The sequence below is a fragment of the Eublepharis macularius genome, chromosome 9 (assembly GCF_028583425.1).
Source record: "Eublepharis macularius isolate TG4126 chromosome 9, MPM_Emac_v1.0, whole genome shotgun sequence".
Taxonomy (NCBI): Eukaryota; Metazoa; Chordata; class Lepidosauria; order Squamata; family Eublepharidae; genus Eublepharis; species Eublepharis macularius.
Window position 1 is genome coordinate 59,499,786 of NC_072798.1, and position 24,653 is coordinate 59,524,438.

Sequence of the window (24,653 nt, forward strand, 5' to 3'; positions counted from 1 at the left end):
CAGGATTTTTAAAAATTTCACTGTGCTGGGTGGTAATGGAGCACTCTCCTGCTTGGGCACCAGGCTTCTGGCCCACTACCACCACTTTGCCAGCCAGTTTCCCTCCATTCTGTGCATCTTTTGGGGTCCATTGTTGTTGCATACATGTGTTTTGTGCTGGAGAAGAAACTTGTTGGATCAATGGTTTTTTTGACTAGGAGGAGTATGTTTTGAGCAAAAAACAGCTGCCCCAGAGCCTTATTCCCCCAACCTCCTTGAAAAGAACAGTGTGTGTCTGTGCATGTGTTGCAGAACAGGCTGAAACTCATAAAAACAATAAAACCCCAAATAGATCAGATCCGAGCCAGCACCAGGTCATTTGTAACAAACCAATAATGGAATGGAATTAGTCCAGAACCCCCAGAACTGAAAATGAAATTGAAATTTTCTTGGTGCGCACCCCTAGTGGTTTGGGAGGCAAAGCATAGCAAGAATTTCATGTGGAAGCAGTCTGCCTGAGAAGTTTTTGCCTGAGAATGAGAGGGGTGTAGGAAGAAACGAAGGTTGGAGACATTTTCCTCCTTGTCCTAAACAAAAAACAAGAATTCTGAAGCTCTGAGATGACAATTCTAAATTAAGGAACTAGGATCTGGAATCTCTTTTGAAGATGCTTTTGCTGAAATGAATTGCGGTTTAATGACTATAAAGAGAATATGTATTTGTTCCTAGAAGAAAAATTAGTCCTTCCTATAAGTTTTCCCTGGGGACCTCACATTTCTGAAAGTGGACAGCTGGCCTGTTCATTCTGGGACATGCTAATTAACCTATCCGTTATGTTACAACTTGAGAATATTTAATGAGCTACAACCATAGAAATTGCTAAAGAATTTTGGCAGAATGGACAAGGATTTCCTTGTGCATCGCCAAATCCTTCCCACCTGCTACGCCAGAGTGCTGCTGGCTTCAGTAGGACCATTAATAGGCAAAACAGCATTCAGGATCAGGTCCCAAATGTTAAGAAACATTATGGGTTTATATAAAAATGTTAATAATTGTATGTATACATAATTTCTTTCAGTCGATCTCCCTTCCATTGATTTAATTGCATGGGTAAAATCTGGACTTCCAAGAATATGGTGACAAAGACATTATTGAGCTACAGAATATGCATTCAACATCTTTTGTTTAATATAATTAAACCAATTACTAAAGATAATGACAATCAGTAATCTCCAGAAATGTTTGGAAATTACTGTTATTGTTAGCAGCTATTCTAATTGCCGTGGCCATCTTCCATCCAGAATCGCTAAGATGAAGAGGACCACCCACAGAGCTGCAGTTTGAAAGGAGCTGCTACTGACCAGGGTGGGGGGTATAAAGGAAAAGGGTACACTTTCAGGCACCAAGTTCTTGTGACAGACAATGTACCTGCAGGAAAGCCAGGCAAATGCTTTGCTTATGTGCTCTGGAAGGCAGGTACAGGGCATGACTGTGAGAGGGAATAGAGGGAACGTGCCGTGCATGCTTCAGATTATAGGGAACAGGTTCAGCTCAATGCCTCAGAAAGTAGACGAGGCCGAATTCTGGTATTCAATAATGAGTTTTAAAAAATGTAGATGCTGCCTCTTCAAAGATCTGTCACTTCCTTTGTATAAAATGGAGAAACGGTATCCTTTCCCCAAACTTCATTAGTCAATACCCCTGCCAGGCTCTCTCTCTCTCTTTTTTTTTAAGTTTTTTATTTTTCAATATCTAACATACAAAACTACAATAACAGTAACTACAAAAGACTACAATAGCACAAGGGAAGGAAAAGAAGGGAGAAAAAAGAGAAGGGGAAGGGGGGGTGGGAAAAAAGGGAAGGTAGCCTACAAACACTAAACGCTACACTTCAATGCTTTCCCTTCATACTACCATAATAAGAAAATAGCTTAATAAAGTAGCAGAGGAGTGGTTGATCATACAAATTACAAAGTACAGTTCAAATTAAATCTTTTTCCCTCCCCTGGGCCTCGGACGCAATTCTCTCTGAGCAGCTACCGCCGCAGCGCTCGTTGCCTCCCCCCTCCCTTCAGGCTTCGGATCTTCTTCTTTTTGCTTGGTATCTGGTCCAAATTCTGGATTTTTTCCCACAAAATCCCTTAGCTGATCTTCCGAATTAATCTTGTAAGCTTGATCTTTATGACTAAACCCGATTCCTTCTGGGAGTAGCCATTTGTACTTTATGTCACATTCCCTCAAAAGAGCTGCCAACTTCTTGTACTTAAATCTTCTCTTCCGAACTAAGAATGGAACGTCCTTCAATATCTTGACTTTATTTCCCAGAAAGTCCAACTCCACATTGTAAGAATTATATAGGATACTGTCCCGGACCCTCCTAGATGAAAACTCAATAACAATCTCACGAGGGAGCTGCCGCTTCATTGCATATTTTGAAGATGCCCGACGGACTCCCAAAATGGTGCTTTTCACTTCTTCTTTAGTTGCCCTCGTGGGTGTCGCTAAAAGTTCCGAGGCGAGATCCCACAAATCCTCGTTTTCCTCCTCTTTAACTTTCTGGAGACGCAAAATGGTCTGTGTTCGCTCCACTTGCAGTCCGATCAGCTGGTTTTCCACCAGCTTCAGCTCCCTGTTCGTTGCTCTCATAAGTGACGCACTTTCCCGGGCAGACTTCTCTGCCCCCCCCCCGCTGCTTCTTTAATGGCTTTCACATCGCTTTCAATTAAGCCCACCCTTTGATCTGTTTCATTCAGCTTGTCAACAAAGGGTTTTATGGCTTCCATAACCTCTCTTTTAACCAGTTCCTCAAGCGTCTCGCCCCTCTGCAAGGCCGCCGTAACTGACTTGCCAAGAGCAGGGCTCTGCTTTTTCGCTGCCATTTTAGGGGGGGGGGGAACCGCCAGTCTTCCAAGCCTCTATGAGGGGGGAAAAATCCGAGTCTTCTAGCCTTCAGACCCCACCACTCCTCACATATGCTTGTAGTAACAGAAGGGATTCGCTTACTTGCAGGCTTTCGCCTAATCCTGTTCCTTGCCGTTTTCCATGGCCCGGCAGCACACTGGGTGCCGTGCTCGTCTGCCGGCCTCCATAGGGACTTACGGGCAATTTACCCCCTGCCTCGATCTGTCAGAGGGCTCTTCCCGCCGCGCCCCGGACTCAGACTCCCTGCCTGAGAGTCTGGGGGCTAACCTTTGCAGATCAGCCGCCCGGCCAGGCGGCTCGGCCGCTTCTTCCTGGACCTGCCAAGAAGAGCGTCTGACATGGCCGCGAAAACGAAACCAAATCACCCCTGCCAGGCTCTCAATGCACTGTTGGAGACCTTGTGTCCCTCCACTTGCTTTTCGCCAGGTTTCCAGTTCCAGGGCACAGCCCACATGCACTTGCTGCAGAATGCTTGGCAACAATGGCTTTAGTAGCAAGTCCAATCCTGATCCTTTCAGGTTTTGTTCCATGTATGTGTGACCAGACAAAAAATACACAACTTGTGTGTGGGGATGACTGAGGATAGAAATTGTATTCTGTTTCTATTATTATTATTATTATTATTATTATTATTATTATTATTATTATTATTATTATTATTATTATTATTATTATTATAAGTTGCCATAGATAGTCTTTAGAGTGGAAAGGTAAGCATAAATTATCCTAATAAATGGTGATGGTGGAGACCATGTATTGGTAAGAATGATGGACTGGGATCTGGGAAATCCAGATTCAAATTCCCACTCTGCCATAGAAGCTTGCTGGCTGACCTTGGGCCACTTACAGACACTCAGGCCATCCTACCTCACAGGGTTCTTGTGAGGAAAAAATGGAGGAGAGGATTGTGTACATCACTGTGGATCCCCACTGGAGAGAAAGGCAGGGCAAGGTATAAAATAAGTAAGTAAATTAGGCAGGGTGTGAAAACTTGAATGTGTGTATGAATGAGCAGATGAATTTCAAGCCAAGTTCTCAGTCTCCCCAACCTGTCCCAAATGCAGTTGGCCAACATATATAGCATATACATGCTGTATTTTCACCAGCTGGTGAATGTTTGAGTAGGCATATTTTTCCAAATAATTTTCAAAGTGACACTGTCCAGTTTCTATCTGAAACTACATATTCTATTTGTTATTCTTTAAGGAGTCATTTTTGTTGCTCCAAATTAACACAGCATCTGTCATGCACAGCAGTGACTTCTATTATTTCACAGAAAGGTTTTTTTAAAACAAAGTTAGTAACTATGTCAAAATATAGCACTTGATCTTCATTTCAAGTGCTTTGAAGGAGACTCACAGTGTACCTAAGAATGCTTTCTGGGAGTAAACCCCATTAAGTACACCAGTAGGATTCTGAGTAGACCTGCTAGGGATTGTTTTGTCATATAGGGCCAAGCTACAAGTGATGAATGATCACATGTGATCAAGTGGAGCACAAGTGGAGTGCAAGTGAACAGGGAGGAATACTTGCTGTTCAAGTGTCATTCGTTACTTGTAGCTTGGCCCTGATATGAATGGGAGCTATATTGTCCTCATCATATGGATATGTGATATATGTATGTGGGTATAATCATTTTTTAAATTTCTTCAAATGACAATAAGTATTAAGAAATCAGAAGCTCACTTCAATGGGAATAAATTCCATTATCATATATGATTGTCTACATTGTGGCTCTACGTTAGTCCCTACAAATGTAACTTCTGTAAGAATCCTATTGGAATCTGGTAACATTTAATGCAGCCTGACCTGTGCCTGGTCAGCTGGACTCCTCAGGAGTTAGTCAGTCACTTGGCTGGCTGGCCTCTGAGGCAAGAGTAGCTGGAGCTGGAACTGGCCTGGACCCCGCCTATGGGCCCTGGCTCATGTTCTGCCTGGCGGGAGCCCAGTGGTGCTCTCTAAGACAGGCAGCAAAGGCTCACTTGCAGGCTCAGGCAGGGTGGTCTATGGTGCTGCTGGGGCAGGGCTGGCCAGGGCCTTGGTTGCAGGCACTGTTGGAGTGGTCTCGGGTGCGGGGTCAGCCAGTGCCTCTGCAGCACCAGGCCCATCCTGGCCCTGCTTGTCCTCAGGCTCTTCCTCTGAACCCTCCAGGTCTGAGTCACTGGCCTGGTCAGACAGCTGGTAAGAGGAGGTCATCATAACACATCCCTTCTTTCCATGCAATGAATGTTAAATGCTTCATTGAATTCGATGTGATTTGTGCCTGGTTTTCTATGGAGTTCTACGTACACTTTGATCCTGATGCATAAAGAAATGAGTGTATAAATTAGAGGCCTCCATTGAAATGAAAAAGGGAAGAACATCCGAGAGGAATTTCAGTGTGTCCACAAAACCTTTGCCTCCATAAGCCATCACTGACTGATCCAGGTTCTGCCTGGATAAATTCCTCTCCGAGTAACCCTGGTTGGCTTAAGCAGAGAGAACTGGGCTTGCCAAGAAATGGCAACGATGTAACAGTTCTATCATGTATGACAAACCTAATTCAGTCTCCATCAAGGACAGCAGTTTGTTCTGTACAGAGTCCCTGCCCGTTTCTAGGCGAACTGGCATTCTTTCCTCTCTCTTTTTAAAATGATGGCAGGGACATTTTGCCCAGTAATTGGCATGAATCATATATTAAACCTATTAGAACAGACACTACTCATTGTGTTGCTACACTGATTTGAAAAAAACTGTCATGGGCTCTTTTGAAAACAGTATCACATTCCTTTCCCAGCACATCATTCTACAATGCTGATGGCAAACCATCAAAATGATAATTGCTAGTTTCTAGAAATGATTGCGCAATTTTTTTCTTATTAAAAACACTCCCTTTTACAGTATTTGAATCTATTTTGGACATTGGTTAAGATATTTCCCCCAGTGTGTTTTTGAGTAGGTTGGCAAATGCATACCCATTGAGAGTGTGAAAGTTTGCTTCAAGGGGTTTCAGAATGTGGCATGGTGTTAGCAATGCTGATATGAATTCAACGTGCTGCAAGTCATTTCCCCGAAAGTCCCCTGAAGCCTGGACTTTACATACTTTACAGACTACCTCACTGTAGATGAGCCTTTGCTATCTACACAGGGTCTCTTTGAGTGACCACTACACAAAGTGACAAAATTGGCTGCAAGAGGAAAAGCTTTTAATGCAGTTGTGCCTAGGATTTGCCCTGCTGTTGCTGATAAAACCTGGAGTTGGTCTTCCTAACTCAGTTCTCCATAGAGATGGAAAGCTTATTCCAGAAGGTATTTATTTGGCTGCTTGTTTTATTGACATTAATAATCTTTCAATTTTAGCAGTTTATCAAATTTAAATGAGCAGATTTTTCACATCAAGTTCAATTGTAATTCTTGAGCAATTCTGTTGATTTCATAATGAAGAATTCTTGTTGAGGTCAGTGTTACCTCCGCACTAAGAACAAGCATGTTATTCAGAATGAACCATGAAGGCTGACTATTGCTACTAATGTTGTAATTCTTTAAATGTAAATAAAATTGTTCACTTGTATTTTATGGCATTAAGTATTCTTGAAAGTATCAATTACTTGCTTTTCTTGGGGGCAGGTATTCAGATCAAACTAGAAGAGATCATGGGTTAGGGCTTTCAAGTGCTTTTTCTTTGCGGACAGCAGCCATAGCAGAATGGACAGTCTTGTGTAGTGGTTAGAGTGACGTACTAGGATCTGTGAAACCCAAGTTTGAATCCCCACTCTGCCATGGAAGCTCACTGGGTAACCTTGGGCCCATCACACACACTCAGCCTAACCTACCTTAGGGCTGTTGTAAGGATAAAAGGAAGAGGAGGAGAACGACGTAAGCCACCCTGGGTCCCCACTAGGGAGAGTGGCGCAGTATAAATGAAGTAAAATAAAAATAAAATATGTGGCCCTGATTAGTATCAAGATCAAAGTACAAAAGGGTTTTTTTAACCTTCCCTCCACACCATTTTCTTGACTTCAAATAGTCTTCACTCCCAAACTACTATTTGCCCCATTGGAGGAAACATAAAGGTTTGCCTAATGGGGCACGTAGCAATGGGAAGGTCAGTTTGAGGTCAGGAAAACACTGTGAGGAGAAAGAGTTGAACACGCCCCCTCCTGCGTCATAATCATAATCTGAACCGGATTCCTACTCAGCTGCTGTTTTCAAAGACAGTCTACGTGGGCTCTCCAAACATGGACTCTCAATGTCTCATCTTGTTTGTCTATTGAAGATGAGATGCAGCAACTAAAAACAGCTGAGGTTCATTTCCGTTATTGCTCAGGCCGACTAGAAGGGATGCTTGAGGGGATGCTGCATTTACATTTTTTAAAAACAAAACTTATTTTTTTCCAAGAAGGTCTTTCACTGGGGCACAAGGAGACGGGGTGCAGGTCAGGAATCATTGGCCATCTGTAAAGGTGCACTGCACATGTGTTCAATGAGAAAGGAGACTGTATTCATGCAGGAACAGTAGAGCAGATTTTTACCCTTCAGGCCCTGTTCTGTTTAGATAATTGAAATTAGACTCCTCCTTCCGTTACCAGTGTTTCAGGAGGGGAAAGTGTCCTTTAAAAACTTATTTTTCCCTTTAAAATGCTAATAAAGAGCTAGGAACCCAGATTTGATTAGGGAGACCAAGCAGAGATCGATTAAATCTCCTCTCCCACTTCTGCATGACCCCAGTCCAAACTGCTACTGCAACTACATATCATTTACCATTTACAGATTGATAGAGATTAATGATCTTTGTCACATCTGTTTGTAGTTATTCTTGGCACATATTTGGGGGCCACTGACTTACCTGTAATACTGTCAAAGGAATTCAAATAGCCATTTTAGGGAGCACTCCTAAACAAATAAGTGGCATGTTATGTGATGGGGCCTACCTCCAGGAAAGTGTTTTAAGGGCTGAGTTTAGAAGGCATAACAAATGCTAGGAGAGGGCATGAAGACTGTTTTGTGAAATTATACTTTGGCCACCAGCAAAGATACTCTTTGACTCTTTTGACTCACCGTCTTGCTGCTGTGGGGATTGGTGGGACAGCCTTGCAACGTCTGAGCTCCTTTCTCCATGGTCAGGTGCTTGGGTAACAGATGTCAGATGTCCGCCCACCATTCTTTGGTGTACAGTGTCCCTCAGGGAGCGATTCTTTCTCCAATGATATTTAACATCCATATGCGCCCCCTTGCCCAGGTGGTCCGTAGCTTTGGGCTGGGTTATCACCAGTATGCTGATGACACCCAGCTCTATCTGTTAATGGATGGCCAGTTAGACATGGCCCTGGACTCTTTGGCCTGGTGTCTGGATGCTGTGGCGGAATGGTTGTGTCAGAGTCACCTGAAGTTGAATCCCCAGAAGATGGAGGTCCTGTATCTGGGTAGTGGGGCGAGGGAATTGGGAATTGGGAATCCGGCTCCCTGCCTTCAACGGAGTGCAGCTACAGCCTTCATTGACAGCGAGGAGCCTGGGTGTGCTCCTGGATGCCACACTTTCTATGGAGGCCCAGGTTGCAGGTGTTGCCAGATCTGCATTTTTTCATCTTTGGCAGGTCAAGCAATTGGTGTGTTACCTCTCGTCCCAGGACCTAACTTCAGTAATCCATGCAACGGTCACCTCTAGACTAGACTACTGCAACTTGCTCTATGCTGGGCTGCCTGTGTGCTTGACCCGGAAGTTACAGCTGGTCCAGAATGCAGTGGCATGTGTCCTTACAGGGACGCCGTTTAGGGCACATATCCGCCCTGTCTTGTGCCAGCTGCACTGGCTCCTGGTTGAGTTCCGGATCCAGTTCAAGGTACTTGTCTTAGTATTTAAAGCCCTCCATGGACTGGGATCTGCATACCTATGGGTCCACCTCTTCCATTATGTCCCCCACAGGGCCTTGCACTCTGTGGATAAGCAGCTTCTGGTGGTCCCCAGCCGGAGGGACATTCAGCTGGTTTCAGCTAGGGCCAGGACTTTTTCTACCCTGGCCCCAGCCTGGTGGAACAGTCTCCCAATGGAGATCCAGGCCCTGCGGGACCTTTCACAGTTCTGCAGGGCTTGCAAGACGGAGATGTTCCACCAAGCCTTTGACTAGGGACCAGCTTTTTGTCCCCCTTCTGACTGCCACACCCTCTTTTTGCAGCTTCCCTTACATCATGGTGGTGCCAGGACTTATGATGATCTTGCAGTAGCCGATCTGTCTGATGGCACCTGAATTTTAATGTGTTAATGTGTTAATAAGGTTTTTATTGTATTTTAAAGGTATATTTGTTGGAAGCCGCCCTGAGCCCACTTGCGGGAAGGGCAGGGTATAAGTCAAATAAACAAACAAACACATAAATAAACACATAAACACATAAATAAATAAATAAATAAATAAATAAATAAATAAATAAATAAATAAATAAATAAATAAATAAATAAATAAATAAATAAAATGCCGCGTATAGACATAAATTGAATGTCCTGGTTGTTGTAGATCCAATGGTAAGGAGCTTACTAGATCACCCAGACGTGATTCAGGGCTTTAATTAAACTGTGCATATTGTAGATGTGCAGAAAAAACAAGATGATGCAAAAAGACTGAAGAAAAGTCCTGAGGTGGGGGGTGGGGGTCTCAAAGCAACTATAGAAAGGGATTCTACCTTACACAATCTGTCAGCTTACACCCAGAACATAGATGATTTGAGGACAATGTAAGAAGCAGCAAGGTATGTTTTATTATGCATGTTTTTAATCTTGTATCTGTTTTGGTAGCCCTGACAAGGGCAGAATGGTGGGGTATAAATTCATTAAATAAATAATAAAAGTATGGAGAAGGTTAGGAGTATCAAGAGGTACATCGCAGATATGTGTTACAAGCAGAAACAATCTCAGTGGCCAACCCAACTGAGGTTCAAGAGCATGGATGCCTAGAGAAGCTTTATGAGCTTGGAAGGTGCATGATGGATTCTGCCCATCAGCTGATTGTGGAGATCCATTTTCTCCTTTAAACCACCAGAAGCCTGCCTTGCCTTAGGAAGCTGCCATCCGCTGAATTTCTGGGTCCACGGTCGTCTCTGCATGTCCTAATGTCACACAATACTCATGGAACGAGGGCGTCTTCATGGCACAATTCCTGACCTCATCATGCCAGGATCCTGGTTTCATGGCAAGATGATGTCAGAAACCATGCCATGAAGATGCCCTTGTTCCGTGAATGTTGCACAATGTTAGGACATGAGGAAATGACCATGGGTTAAAGATCCTTATGGACTACCCAGCCAGAAGAAAGTCAGACGGCCTCCTGAAGTGATTACAGAGGCTTTGGGGACCTAATTAATCCGGTGGATTGATCTATTTAAATAAATCTTAATGAATCCATCATCCAAAACTTCCTCCATAAAATAATTTATATGTACTTTGAAGAAAACGTAAAGTTTGTTAAAAAGAATGGAAAATATTTTACTGGAGAGAGAGAAAGATCTTGGGAAAGAAGACTTGATTTTGAAAAGCTTACATTTTCAATGGATAATTAACCAGGGTCCTTTCCTGCATCTGCTCTGTCAAAATGAATGGGAACTGCCCAAGAGGGCAAGCAGGTCTTAGCACATCTCATTCATTCCAATAAGAGATTGCACAGTAGTTTCTGTACTAATTCTTTCTTGTTCAGAATTTAGGACTGTGGAAAAAAGGAAAGGTCAGGGACAGGCAGTTTTTATGGGTCACTAATGGGCTGAGAGCCTTTTCCTACCCAAATTCCTTGAGGATGACAAACTGCAAGCACACTGAACACAACAACAAAAATCATCTGTCTGGTCAAATATTGTTGCCAGCATTTTATTGCCTGAGACATTTCAAGGGCATTTCCAAATTACTGGAGCATTTATCAGGAACTGCCTGCTCTTGCAACATCGCTCATAACAAGTCTTCTGAGGGGCTCTGCTCTGCTCTTTATTGCCTTTAATGTTTTCTTCCTGGATGTCCTCAAATATTGTGGGAGCCACCCAGAGAGAAAACGCTCTTAGGCACTGTCACAGAGCATTAGAAGGAGAGCATGTGAAATGACAGCAATTGCATCCTCAGAAAGCGTGCGGCTGAAGAGAACAGCAGCACAAGAGGCAAGCTTGCACGGCGCTTTGACACGCATGTGCATCAGCTAGGCTAAACCTGTACTTGCCCTGACAAAGGAACTGTTCAGAAATCAAATTGTATCTTTGGGTTGCTTTCATACCCCAATTTCCTAGAAGCGCGAGCGCCCGACTCACCGGGCGCTCGGTTTGCTGCCGCTGGGGTGGGGAGGTGGGGCGGGGGGGGGGGCCCCGCGGCCGCGGAATCGGCTTGCCCGGCGTCCATTGGGCAAGCCGACGGCCAATCAATTTAAACCCCGGCCGGCCAAACGCGGCGGCCGGGGGGCCGGGCCGGGCTTGCTGCCGGACCTCGGGGAGGCAGTCTTCCCTCTGGTCCGGCAGTTTCCTATTTAAACGGTCCCCGCCCGGCCCCTACCGCACTCTGTTCCTGGCTGCGGGTCCCCAGCGGTGGGCGGCGTCACGTGGTCCGCGCTCCCCCTTGGGGCAACCCCAGGCTTCTGCCGGGGCAGGGAGGAAAGGGCAAGCCGGAAAGGCCCAGCCCAGACCCCCTTCCCGGGCGGGGGCCAGGAGGCAGGGGGGCCCTCTGAAGGCGCAGAGACACCCCCCAGCTCCCTTCACAGCATCAGCCGGGCGCTGGAGCTGCTCACTGCCCGGGTCGAGAGCCTGGGGAACTCCAGGCCCGGGGGGGCCTGGGCTCCCCCAGAGTCTGTCGAGGTCCAAGAAAAGACAGGCAACCAGCCGAGGAAGAGTAGATCAGCGAGGGGGCGCCGGGCCGAGAGGGCCACTAGCACCAGTTCTGGGAGTTCCAGTCCAGAGCGCCGGCCGGTCACCAAGAAGAGGAAGGCCACTAGGAAGAAGGACCGAAGGCACAGGTGGCAGGAGGATTCAGACAGCGGGGGATCCTCAGGTGAGTCCTCCTCAGAGGAGGAGAGCCAGGAGGAAGAGTATTGAGGGGTGGCTGCATCCGCCCTGGGGCTCCCCGACTGGGCCATGCGGCGACGGGGGCTAGATCAGGGGAAGGGCGATCCACGGGGCGTGTGGGGTGCTGACCCAGGCGACGACCCCCCCCTCTCAGATCCTTTACGGACGATGAGGACCCCCCGGGAATCCACCTTGCCCGAAGGGTGCGTGAGAGGATTTTAAACGGCTATTATGTGGACGTCTTCTCCCTCCTCAGGCCGGAGGCGGAGGATGGGAGATGCGCCCCCTCCTCCACGCTGGGCAAAAAGCGGGCCAGGAAAGAGGCTGCCGAGCGCAATTTTAATAATTGGCTTGAGGGGTTCACGGTATATATGGGGGTCGTTCAGGTGGCCTATCCAGAAAGGGGGTGGCACCTCTCCAACCACCTGGGCAACGTCCTGCGAGCCCGGGCCTTGGCGGGGGAGGCAGCGGCAATGGATTATGATGAGGCCTTCCAGAAGAGGGCCTCGCATAATCCCAGATCTAGATGGGATCTCATCAGCCAAAAGCTATGGCTGTGGCTGGTGGGCCCGCAAATGAGGGCAAAAGGGGAGGCCCCACGCGGCCGCTGGTCGGGCCGGCGGGAGAAGCCCCGGGGGGTCTGTTGGGAGTTCAACCAGAGCAGGTGCCAGCGGTCAAAGTGCCGCTACGAGCACAGCTGCGAGGCCTGCGGGGCCCCACACTCTCGCCTTTCATGCCCACGCGGGTCCTTGCCTTCCGCCCCCTTTTGGGGGGGCTGGTCCTCCAACAGCAGTGCCCACAGGGACGGGGGGCCAAGCACCACCGCCGCCCAGCCGGCCAGTGGCAGTAAATAGCTCGGGCTGCTGGGACTTGGGCTTGGCTCACACCCCGGTGCGCGTACAGGCCCTGCGCCCTCTCCTGGCGCGCTACCCTAACAAACTAGTGGCTGCCTTTTTAATGGATGGCTTCGTGAAGGGCTTCCGAATCCCGTTCACGGGCCCCCGCGTAGCCGCCACCTCAGGCAACCTTAAATCTGCCAGGGAGCTGCCAGAGGTGGTCGCAGCCAAGATAGCCAAGGAGGTGGCAGCCGGCCGGGTCTCCGGCCCCTTCTCCTCTCCCCCCTTATCAAACCTGAGGGTCTCCCCATTGGGGGTGGTCCCCAAGAAGGCCCCCGGGGAATACAGGCTGATCCACCATCTTTCATACCCGCGGGGCTCATCCGTCAATGACTGCATCCCCCAAGAGCTATGCTCTGTAAAGTACGCCTCCTTCGACCACGCGGTTCGCCTGGTGCGGTCGTGCGGCCCGGGGGCTCTCATGGCCAAGTGCGACGTGGAATCCGCCTTCCGGCTGTTGCCCGTTCACCCCCTTGACTTTTGCCTGTTAGGTTTTCGGTACGTGGTACGTGGACAGGGCCATGCCCATGGGGTGCTCCTTTGCCTGCGCGGCATTTGAGGCCTTCAGTACCTTTATTGAGTGGGCCGCCAAGGGCCGGATGGGGTCCCCTCACATTACTCATTATTTGGACGATTTTTTGATTATGGCGCCCCCTGGTGGTGACACTTGCGCTGTTCGTCTCCACATTTTTCAGTCCTTGGCCAAGGAACTGGGGGTCCCCCTCGCCCAAGAAAAGACGGAGGGCCCGGCCTCCCGCATCACCTACCTGGGGATTGAGCTAGACTCGGAGGCCGGGCTCTCCCGCCTCCCGCCAGAGAAATTGGGTCGGCTGCGCGACCTCCTCACTGCCACCTTGGCACGGGAAAAATGTACATTGCGGGAGCTCCAGTCCATTATCGGGCACCTCAACTTCGCCTGCAGGGTGGTCTCCCCGGGGCGGGCCTTCTGTGCCTGCCTCTCCAGGGCCTGCAGGGGAGCCTCAGCGCCTCACCATCACATCAGGCTCTCTAAGGGGATTAAGGAGGACCTCAGGGTCTGGCTGGACTTCCTCTCCGGTTACAACGGGGTGTCCATGTGGCAGGGCTCTCTCGACCTGGGGGCCGACCTGCAGGTCAGGTCGGATGCGTCCGGCAGCTTGGGGTTCGGGGTCTACCTTAAGGGGAGGTGGTGCGCGGGGCGCTGGCCCCCCTCTTGGGCCAGCTCCGGGATCCTCAGGGACCTTACCTTCCTGGAGCTATTCCCCATCCTGGTTGCCGTGACGGTGTGGCGGGAGCAGCTCAGGGATAAGAGGGTCCTTTTCTGGTGCGACAACCAAGCATCTGTGCGGGTGATTAACAAGCAGTCCTATCGCTCTGAGCGGGTCATGCGTCTCGCTCGCCACTTTGTTCTGTGCTGCCTTGCTGCTAACATCTCCTTCTCAGCCCGTCATGTAGCAGGCCTGGATAACGGCATCGCAGACGCACTATCTCGCTTCCAGATGGAGAGGTTCTTCACGCTGGCTCCCGAGGCATGCCGCACACCCGACCCATTCCCGGCAGAGCTGTGGCTGATTGGCGGGACGCCGTGATGCAAGGAATCCTCAGCTCGGTGGCACCGTCGACCCTGCGATCATACACCAAGGTGGTGGCACGCTTCTTGGCCTTCGCTGAGGGACTGGAGGGGCCGGCCCCCTGGCCAGCATCTCAGTCGATGGTGTTGCAATACCTGGCCCACTTGCATGGGCGGGGCCTCGCTGCCGGGACCATGCGCAGAGTCCTGGCCGCTATTTCCTTCTTCAGCAAGGCGGGGGGCTTCCCTGATCCCTGCGACTGTTTCGAGGCTCGCACAGCCGTGGAAGGGTGGGGTCGGGCCGCCCCATGTGTTCCCGACCAGCGGAGGCCCATCACCTTGCCCATCCTGCGGGCCATACTCCGGGAGGTTCCTGGTGTTTGCTGGTCCTCATACGAGGCGCAGCTTCTTCACACGACCTTTGTTTTGGCCTTTTTCGGGGCATTCCGAGCGGGGGAGGGCCATTTGCCCGGTCCTGGCAATCCGGTCCTTCTTGGCGGTCCGGCCCCATTCCCCCAGCCCCTTCCTCATTCACAGAGACGGGTCCCCCCTCACACGGTACCAGTTCGCGGCCCTCCTGCGGGCGTGCCTGCAGGCAGCCGGGTTCCCACCCAAGGAGTTTGCGACCCACTCTTTCCGCATTGGCGCGGCCACGGTGGCCTCAGTCCTTGGCCTTCCCTCCACCGCCATCCAGCGCCTCGGCCGGTGGCGGTCCAATGCCTTTCGTTCCTACATCCGCCCGGCCCGGGCGATCATGTGCTAATGTTTCTGTGCTCCCATGTTTCCAGGTCAGCGGAGGACGGTGTGGATTTGCGGCCACAGCATCGTGCACTGGGCCGGGAAGTACGCGGCATCATCTGGATGGGGAAGACACCTCGGGCTGGACGACCGCGTCGAGATCCGCTGGCTTGGCGTCCGGGGCATGACATGGGACGCGCTCATCCCCACCGTGGTCCACCAGGCTCGGCGGCAGGGCCCACCCGACGCACTTGTTATTCAGCTGGGAGAGAACGACCTGGGCAAGCGGGAAGGCCCGGACCTTAGGCGTGCCATGTGCAGTGACCTGGACTATCTGCGGGGCTTATTCCCTGGAACCTTTTTTCTGTGGTCGGACTTGCTCCAGAGGCGCTGTTGGCGCTTCGTGCGCCAGCCAGACAAGGTGGACGGTATCCGGCAAAGGCTGGCACGTGCCGTGGGACAGTACATCACAGCGGCCGGTGGCCTGCTCATCATGCACCCTGACATCTCCTTTCGCGTGGAAGCGCTGTTCTGCCAGGATGGGGTCCATTTGTCCAGCTGGGGGCAGGACATCTGGCTGCAGGGCCTGCGGGACGGCCTGCTGGAGTGGCTTCAGCGGTAGGAGCGTTGGCGGGAGCCCCCCCCGGGGGGGGCTCTGGTGGTGGTTGGTCATTGGATCGGATCTCTTTTGGGGGGAATCAGGGCCTCTGCCCTGGTTCCCGGTAAGGGGATTCCCATAAGGAATCTTGGGAGTGAGTTACGGAGGTGCATGCCCAGCTCGGGGGCTGCCGGGGCGTACTCACTACCAGGTGGCAGGGGAATCATGCAGGGGTGTACACCCATGTGATTCCCCCCCAAATGCCACTCCTGGGTTCCCCCCTTCAGCACAGGTCTGAAGGGGGAGGGGCCATCGGCTGGCAGGCGGGCCAGCCGATGCACAGGGATCCGATCCACATGACTGCCAATGCTCCTTACCTGCTGTTGTTTTAAATAAAGTTATGGCCGAATTTTTTCTCCAGTCACGTGTGTGGTCTCAGTTTGTTGCCGCGCCCCCCCCGGCCTCCTCACCCCTTCAGCATTAGGCTGCAAGCGCGAGCGCCCGACTCACTGGGTGCTCGGTTTGCTGCCGCTGGGGTGGGGAGGTGGGGCGGGGGGGCCGCGGCCGCGGAATCGGCTTGCCCGGCGTCCATTGGGCAAGCCGACGGCCAATCAATTTAAACCCCGGACGGCCAATCGCGGCGGCCGGGGGGTGGGGCCGGGCTTGCTGCCAGACCTCGGGGAGGCAGTCTTCCCTCTGGTCCGGCAGTTTCCTATTTAAACGGTCCCCGCCCGGCCCCTACCGCACTCTGTTCCTGGCTGCGAAATCCCACCCTCCGCTCCCCCTGTATTTGGCTTGTGTTGCTCCTTGTCATAACTTCTTCTTGGCGGTTGGTCATTGGATCGGATCTCTTTTGGGGGGAATCAGGGCCTCTGCCCTGGTTCCCGGTAAGGGGATTCCCATAAGGAATCTTGGGAGTGAGTTACGGAGGTGCATGCCCAGCTCGGGGGCTGCCGGGGCGTACTCACTACCAGGTGGCAGGGGAATCATGCAGGGGTGTACACCCATGTGATTCCCCCCCAAATGCCACTCCTGGGTTCCCCCCTTCAGCACGGGTCTGAAGGGGGAGGGGCCATCGGCTGGCAGGCGGGCCAGCCGATGCACAGGGATCCGATCCACATGACTGCCAATGCTCCTTACCTGCTGTTGTTTTAAATAAAGTTATGGCTGAATTTTTTCTCCAGTCACGTGTGTGGTCTCAGTTTGTTGCCGCGCGCCCCCCCCTGGCCTCCTCACCCCTTCAGCATTAGGCTGCAAATACACAAGTCTTCAGCCTGGATTTAGCAGAAGCTGAATTGCCTGGATTGTATTTTGTATCTCCATCCAAGAGGACACAGGACTTTCATTTTTGAATTTAAACTCTGGAGCTTTGGTATCCATGTAAGATATGACCTATTTACAACAGTATCTATTTCCTGGATTGCAATTCTACATTCTAAGGGCAGACTCTCCCAGTATTGCTAGAAACCTTGCTTTGGTGGAAGAGGCATGTTCAGTTGGTAGAAGACTCCCTGAACCCGTGGGTGGCTGTGCTGTAAGAAGAATGGATGGTACGATCCAGTTCTTTTGTGCTTGTTAATAAAGCTAACGTCTCTGTTAAATAAGCCTGTGTGCTGTGATCATGGGAGATTCTATGCGATCTTTTCATCACTCACTTTAATGCCTTGGAACTTTCAGCCAAGCTGCTAAAAAAAGGATGCTAGCTCATTAGGTGAGTTATGCAAGATGGTAGCATTGTCAGTACTGTAGTTATATCTTTCCCTAGCAGTTCATAGCAGTCTTACAACGCAATTCTAAGCAGGTCCACTCAGAAGTAAATCCTACTGAGTTCAACAGGTGAATATGCATAATAGTACAGCCTTAATGTTGCGTGACCCAATAGATTGTGGTGGATTGTAGGGCAGATTTTAAAAATTTAGATTTAGTCCCAGAAGTAAAACTGAACCAACTAAACCATCCATCTGCTAAGTGACCCCAGAAGTGCTGACCACTCGACCATTGCAGTCACCTTCCTAGGCTCTGCTTTGGGTGCCCGTGCCTTCTGAGATTAGGTGCCTGGCAACTCAGGAGAGGGCCTCTTGGTTGTGGTACCAAGACTTTGGAACGTTTATCAGAGAGACTCACCTGTCTCTTTTTGTTGCCATCTTCCACCAGCAGCTGAAGATATGTTATTTTGTTTTGTCTGGCATTCCCCCAGTGAGCCCTCCTTTCTGCCCTGTTTTTAATTGTTGCTTTTATGCATATGCATTTTCTTGTAGTGTATGCATATTTTAACTTGGTTTTAATTGTTTGAATGATGTGGGTTTTTGTTTGGTATTAATGGCTTTGTTTATGTATGTTTTTAATCTGTTACCTGCTTCAGTAGCCCTGATAAAAGCAGAAAGGAGGGGTATAAATTCAGTGACTAAACAATAAAGGTATGGAGAAAGATAAGGAGTTTCAAGAGGTACATTACAGAGATGTGTTACAGAAAGCATTAAGCCTGTCCCTATTTAAGTTTGCACTTGCATAGAAGCTTAAATTAAAGCACCTGGGCCCACTGACTGTACTCTGCGATGTCACCCTGGACCAGTCTTATATTCTGTTCTTCTTGGAAGGCTCGGGACAGCCTGCATACCTGAGGCTTGCAGAAGTTTTCCTTTCACAGTTGCTGTTTAGGTCTATACCCACTTGAATAATGCATGTGTTGCTGTCAAACATTCACTGGGTTCTGATAGTTGGGTGCATGTGTGTGTGTGTGTCTCTGCACCACTGAATAACAGCAGGCAAATGTATTTATATCTTATCAGTCCTCCAAGAAGCTCAAAGAGGCATTTCATTTTTCACAACAGCCTTGGAAGTAGACTAATTTGAGCAACCTGAGCTTGTCAAATCAGCTCCCCAGTCAAGCAGAGATTGGAATCTGTATTTCCTCTAACTAAACTGGATATTCTAGCCACTGCAACACAGTAGATTTCAAGTTTTGGTTCCAGCAGAAAACCATTTAGAGAGAACAACTTGGCATTTCCAAGATTTTGGGAGCATGCAAGTAAGGCACCACTGACAAGCCTCTTCACCAATGAAGGGCAAAAGAAATAATTATGCAAGAGAGAACTGGAGAGCAGTAAATGTCTGATTTGTAATTAGCATTAAACTTTTAGGGCTGTGGCTATGGCTCCGTGGTGGAGAATCTGCTTTACATACAGAAGGTCTTAGGTTCGACCCTGGCATCTTCGGCCTTTTAAAAAAGGATCACATAATTGCTGATATGAAAAAGCCTCTCCTTGTGACGGAGACCTTGGAGAGCTGCTGCCAGTCAAGAATGGTTACCTAGATAGACCTATGATATGACAGAGAGCTTCCTAAGTATTCCATGTGAAGAAAATTTGGTGGTGGAGAGTGCTGTCAAGTCATACCAACTTATGGCAAACCCTTAAGGGGAAAAATCAGAGGTCGTCATGCAACATCACATTCTTGCACGAACGAACGTGGGCCCCCACAGTTACATTCAATTCCACCTAGCATCATATTAGGATATAGTTTTGGAAGCTGAATATACAAATATGTCAGATCTTTCTTTCAATAGTTTTCCTCCTAAAAAGGAAAGCAAAAAAACCCTTTAAAAGTTTTGATCATCATATTTTAACTTATTGAAAGGATCCCTGTTGATACAGGGTATCCGTCCCTCCTTGCCAGTTTATAGAACTGGCCATACTGTTCAGCCATATATCAGAGCTCAGGATTGATTTCAAGTCCACCCTTACCTGAAAATCATATAAATGTGCCTTTGGTAAGGATGGCAGATTTTGTAGGATAGTTTATTATTTATTACATTTCTTATTAGTGGTTAGATTGTTGGAGCAGGCTCTTATAGTGTCATCTCAAGCAAAATTACACCCTTCTAAGCCCATTAACTTCAGTTGTCTAAGAACAAATCTACCATTTAACTGCCCAAGGTGAGGAATTACCTGCCTCCAGCCCCACTGGAACAGGAGAAAAAAATGGTTTGCACATAGGGAAGCTCTGTGGTAAAGCCCACAGAGATTACGGGATTCGAGCATCACCCAGAAGTGGCATCACATTTGTTGAGGCAGTGTTGAAAACCCCAACTTTGAAGGGTTAAAGTCTGCTTAGGATGGCACTGTTTGAGAACTGAGTTTAACTTACCATATAGCTAGGAAGGTTACTGTGTGACCATGGGCCAGTCACATTCTCAGCCTAACCTACCTCACAGGGCTATTGTTAGAATAAAATGGGGATGGGAGAACCACAGTATGTTTTCCTGGAGAAAGGGAAGGATAAAATTGCACTCCATAAAAATCAGTAGAAATAGCAAAGAACTGAGGACAGGCACTGAACATCATGTGCCTCTTTAGTAGCCATGTAGCCAAATTCCATTAGAAGCTTTTATTACATTAATATATATTAGCTACCTTGGAGGTCAAGTGCAGTTTAAACCTACCTCCCATCCACTGCCATATTTTTTACTACTTGGCCTTTTATTTATTTAAATCACTAAGTTGCTTTATGCCTTACACATAGCAATGAAAAAACCTTTACCAGTTAAAATACCTATGCAAGTGTATAACATGAATTCACACATGAACTCACACAGATCTCCAGGCCACAAATGCCTGCTTTAGTTATGAAAAGGGTTTGAGTGTGTGTGTGTGGGGGGGGAAATCCTCATAATCATCTGGAAAACATTGAGTGGGATTTATGCTTTCGTGTTGTTAGAGGAGGTTCCCCCCAGTTTAGTATAACCCTGTCTTCACAGCCTGATCCTACAAAGTTACTTTAGTTTTCTGTGCCAGGTAAGCGGGGCCAGAGACAGTTCTGGGGCATAGCTAACACTGACTGTTAAAAAAACATGGGAGAATTGAGAAAGCCACAGAGCGTCTAAATGAAGCAATGACAATCTGTGTCCATGTGATGCAATCAAGCAACACGTCACTTGGAAAGCAACTGAAGCACAATAACCCACATCCTGGCTGGCTGGAAGGTTGTGTGAATCAACTGGCAGTCTTCAGCATTTCCTGATGCTCAGGACATGTTTGATGAATTCTCTCCTTACTCGGAGGCCACTCCCCTGCATTCCGGAAGTCAGGATCTGTTTAGACCAGACAAGCTGTTCAGCACTTATCTATTGCAAGCTTTTAGCATGGAAAAGCAAAGACCAGTTCAGCCAGAAAAACCGTTGCTTCTAACAGATGCCTCTCTGCTTACTCTTGTCCCAAGAACAATAGTGTAGAGAGCTTTTTATTTGTTTAATGATAAGGGGTTTTTTTTGGTTTATTCTTTCTCACTTAGTTGCAGATATTTATTTCAAGAAAGCCACACCAGCATCGGCTATCTCAGGGCAATCAAAAACACTGGCATTCAGCTATAGAAATGAACTGATTCTTTGTTGATGTGCTATTCATGATATACACACTGAATAAAACAAAGAGCAAAAGGTATACATTGTTTAGCTAGAACAACAGAAGAGAAGATCATTTTGAAGACCATTTGAAAGCCAGTGCTGAAACATATCTCAGTGACATAAAACTGCACATTCCCCCCCTCCCGTCTTCTGTGTAAGTTCCCCTTACCCCTCTCTACCCCATCTTCTTCAGCATTTGACTCCACAATTTCTCTCATTAGCTCTAATTCTCCTGTTCCTCCTCTTAATAACTTCCCTTCTGACCTCCTAACTTGGCTGCCCTTTTCTTTCCACCCTATTCATTTCCATTTCACTTCGTGCTTGCTTCAGATTTCTCCCCTTGGGACAATCAACTTGCAACTACCAAATGGAGAATCTGTCTACTTATGATCTATACTATTTATTTAGCATATCTTTTAAAAAATTAGCATCTTGTATATAGTACTAAAGGATTCTTCAAGCAAATCTGGTCATTTTGTGATAGAGTTCAAGGGCTGAAGTTCTATGGGCACACTGGTCACTTACACAAGTGTTGTTTGTTCCCACTTGGATGCTATGGGGAAATGTTTTCTTTTCTTTTTTGCTTCCCCACACCATTGCAGTGCTTCTTTGCCCCTCTTGGGTTTCCCCCATATTTCCTGTGATTCTTCCAAAACCTGCTTTGTGTCCAAGATTGCAGCAAAACCTGGGTGGCACCCACGTGGAGAGGAAAGTCCAAATGTTTCTGGTCCCACCAACATTGGCACCTTTTCCCCTGGCCATTTCCACCTCCTCATTGTAGGGATTTTTTAAAAAAATCACCAACTGAATATCATTATTGCATTTGAACATTAATTCTGCCAGCCGTGCCTAGGGCATAGCCCATAGAGGCGCGCGGCAGTTTTTTGCCCCACTGGAAGGAGGGAGACAGCGTGTCTGACCTCAATCCTGGGCTTAGCCATGGGGGCGGAGTTTACAGCGTTTGCTGGCTCCTCCGCCCCCTCTGGCTCCAGTCTGGACTCGTGCTCGGTGGAGGCAAGACGTGCTCTTGCTCCCCAGCACGAGCCCTGCGTAGGACCGAGTGGTGGATCCGAGGAGGCAGCGTCGTTGGAGTTGCATCGGGTCCGCTGTCAGGGCAAACACGAGCGGCGAGCGGATTGCTACGGCTGCTCCGTTCTTTCTTTGAGCGGGACTGGGCTGGGGGTTAGGGGGTTGGGTTTCCCACCCCCGGTTTTGGTGTGCGGCTGCTTGTTCTCCCGCCAGCTTTCCCCTTGGGGCGAGCCGGGCAGGGAGTTTATTAAGCGGCCGTTGCTCCCCCCGTCCAGTCCGGTGCCTTTGGGGGTGTGCTTGCGGCTGTTGCGGCTGCTAAGTGTGGTATGGGCGCGAGGTTACCCACCGAGGCTTTGCTGCACGCGGGTGCGCGCTTTGGGAGGCTCCTGGGTTCGGTTGCCTTTACCACTTAGCTCTCCCCTCTGGGCGAGCCAGGCAGGGAGTTTCTTGGGCAGCCGTCGTTTCTTGGGCTTCCCCCGCCCAGTCAGGTGCCTTTGGGGGGGCTTGCGGCTGTCGCCGCTGCTAAGTGCTGTGGGGCGCGAGCTTACCCACTGAGGCTTTGCTGCGTGTGGGCGCGTTTTGGGAGGCTCCCGGGTTCGGCTGCCTTTCCCTTAGCTTTCAACCCTGGGCGAGCCTGGTGGGGAGTTTTTACAGGCGTCTGCCCTGTCTCGCGGCCACCCAGGGTGGTGGTTGGCACGTGCCTTCCCAAGGAGGCTTTGCTGTGTGCGTGGGCACGCACAGGGAGGCTTACAGGTGAGGCTGTTTTTTTCTTCCCGCCTGCCTTACTGGGCTTGGTGGGCATAGCCTTCCCCAGCCTGCCGGCCGCATTAGGTCATTTTACTTCACAGCCATTTTTGTGGCCCTTGCAATTGCGGTGGCCATTTTGAAAGCGGTTGGCGGCCATTTTGTGTACCTCCTGTACTGGGGGCGCACTGCAGCCCCCAGTACAGCCTGCAGTCTAGCCTGCAGGCTCCTTCTGCCTCCCAGTGCCAGCAGTATATTTCTTTCCCTGGGGTCTGGGTATACTGGTCCTGTGTGTGCGTTGCAGGCAGCTCTTTGCTGGTTTGAATCCCACTTTTGCCCTGTGCCCGGCAAGTGGCTCTTGGTTCAACCCATTCTTCTGGGTGGGTTAATCTGGCTGGACTTCCACAGGAGTTTTCATTTCACTGCTGCACATTTGGGGCAGGATGGGGCCAAAAAAAGGAGGGGGTAAATCCAAGGGTAAGCAGCCTGCTAGGCGCCCCCCCCCCAAGCGTCCTGCCATCGCTTTATCCTCTGATGAGGAGGAAGAGGGCCCCCTAAGGCAGGATATTCTGGCTAGAATTGCCGCCTTAGAACAGGCTAGGTCATCTGCTGCACCTCCTGCAAGCAAGAGACCGGTGCGGGGGGCTTCCAAGGCTGCATCTATTAATGACATCCTCTCTCGTTTGGCTGCTTTGGAGGGGACGTCTTCTGGAGGCGGCTCGGCTCCGTCAACAATGGTGAGCAGTCAGGTGATGGAAGGAGAGGCAGCGGATCCTGCAGCGGTTGAAATGGAAGGGACTTGGTCCCAAGAGGCGGGTCAGGTAGCTGTGGTGGTGCAACCTCCGGATAATGAAGGTAAGGGTGCTTGGCCCCAGCAATCGGGTGTCTGGCCCTGGGGCCAGATGGCTCAGGCCTCTCAACACACTTCACTGGCACATTTGGGTGCATCAGGGGTTGGGGCGGTTCCCGATTGTGGCCCGTGGGGCCAGCCGCCCATGCCAGGTCAATTGCCTGGGGCATCTGGTTTGTCTGCCCCCCCAGCCCAGGCTCTGGGTATGGGCTTTGTTCCACCTTGGGGCTCTTATTTTGGTGTACCCTGGTCTAATTATGGGATGGTGCCATACAGAGCCCTTCCAGTCGGTGACACGGCCATGCCACTGGGTGATCACCTTACCCCGGCTACTAGAGAAAAGATTTTGCGGGGGGAATACGTGGATGTCTTTTCCCTTCTCTTCAGGGAACTGGAGAAGAAGGATAAAGAGGACCTAGAGGACCGTGATAAGGAACGCCTTAAGCGCTGTAAGATAGACAGGACCTGGGCTAATTGGCTTCCAGGTTTCCTGATATATGCAGGAGTGATAGCACGTGCACAGCCCTGGAGAGCCGCCCCGCTCTTTCAGTATTTGGATATTATTTACAGGGCCCATTCTGAATTCGCTGGTGCAGCCTGGCTGCAATATGATGAAGAATTCAGGATGCGGGCGGCCCTCAATCCATCATTGCCATGGGATCAGGTTCATCAGCATTTGTGGCTACAGCTTATGACTCCAGCGAAATCTGCAGTTGGTGACCGATCTGATAGCGGCCACATCGTCCAGCGTTCATCCTCAGCTTGGGGAACTCCCCAGGGTACTTACGCCTGACTGCCCCGCGCCTCTGCGGGGCAGTCAGTTCAGCCCCGACTGCTTTGTTTTGAATTCACTTCAAAAGGGGTATGCAGCCGTAAGAACTGCCGCTTCGGCCATGAGTGCCCGACCTGTAGAGGGCCTCATCCCCTCAGTGCCTGTAAGAAGCAGC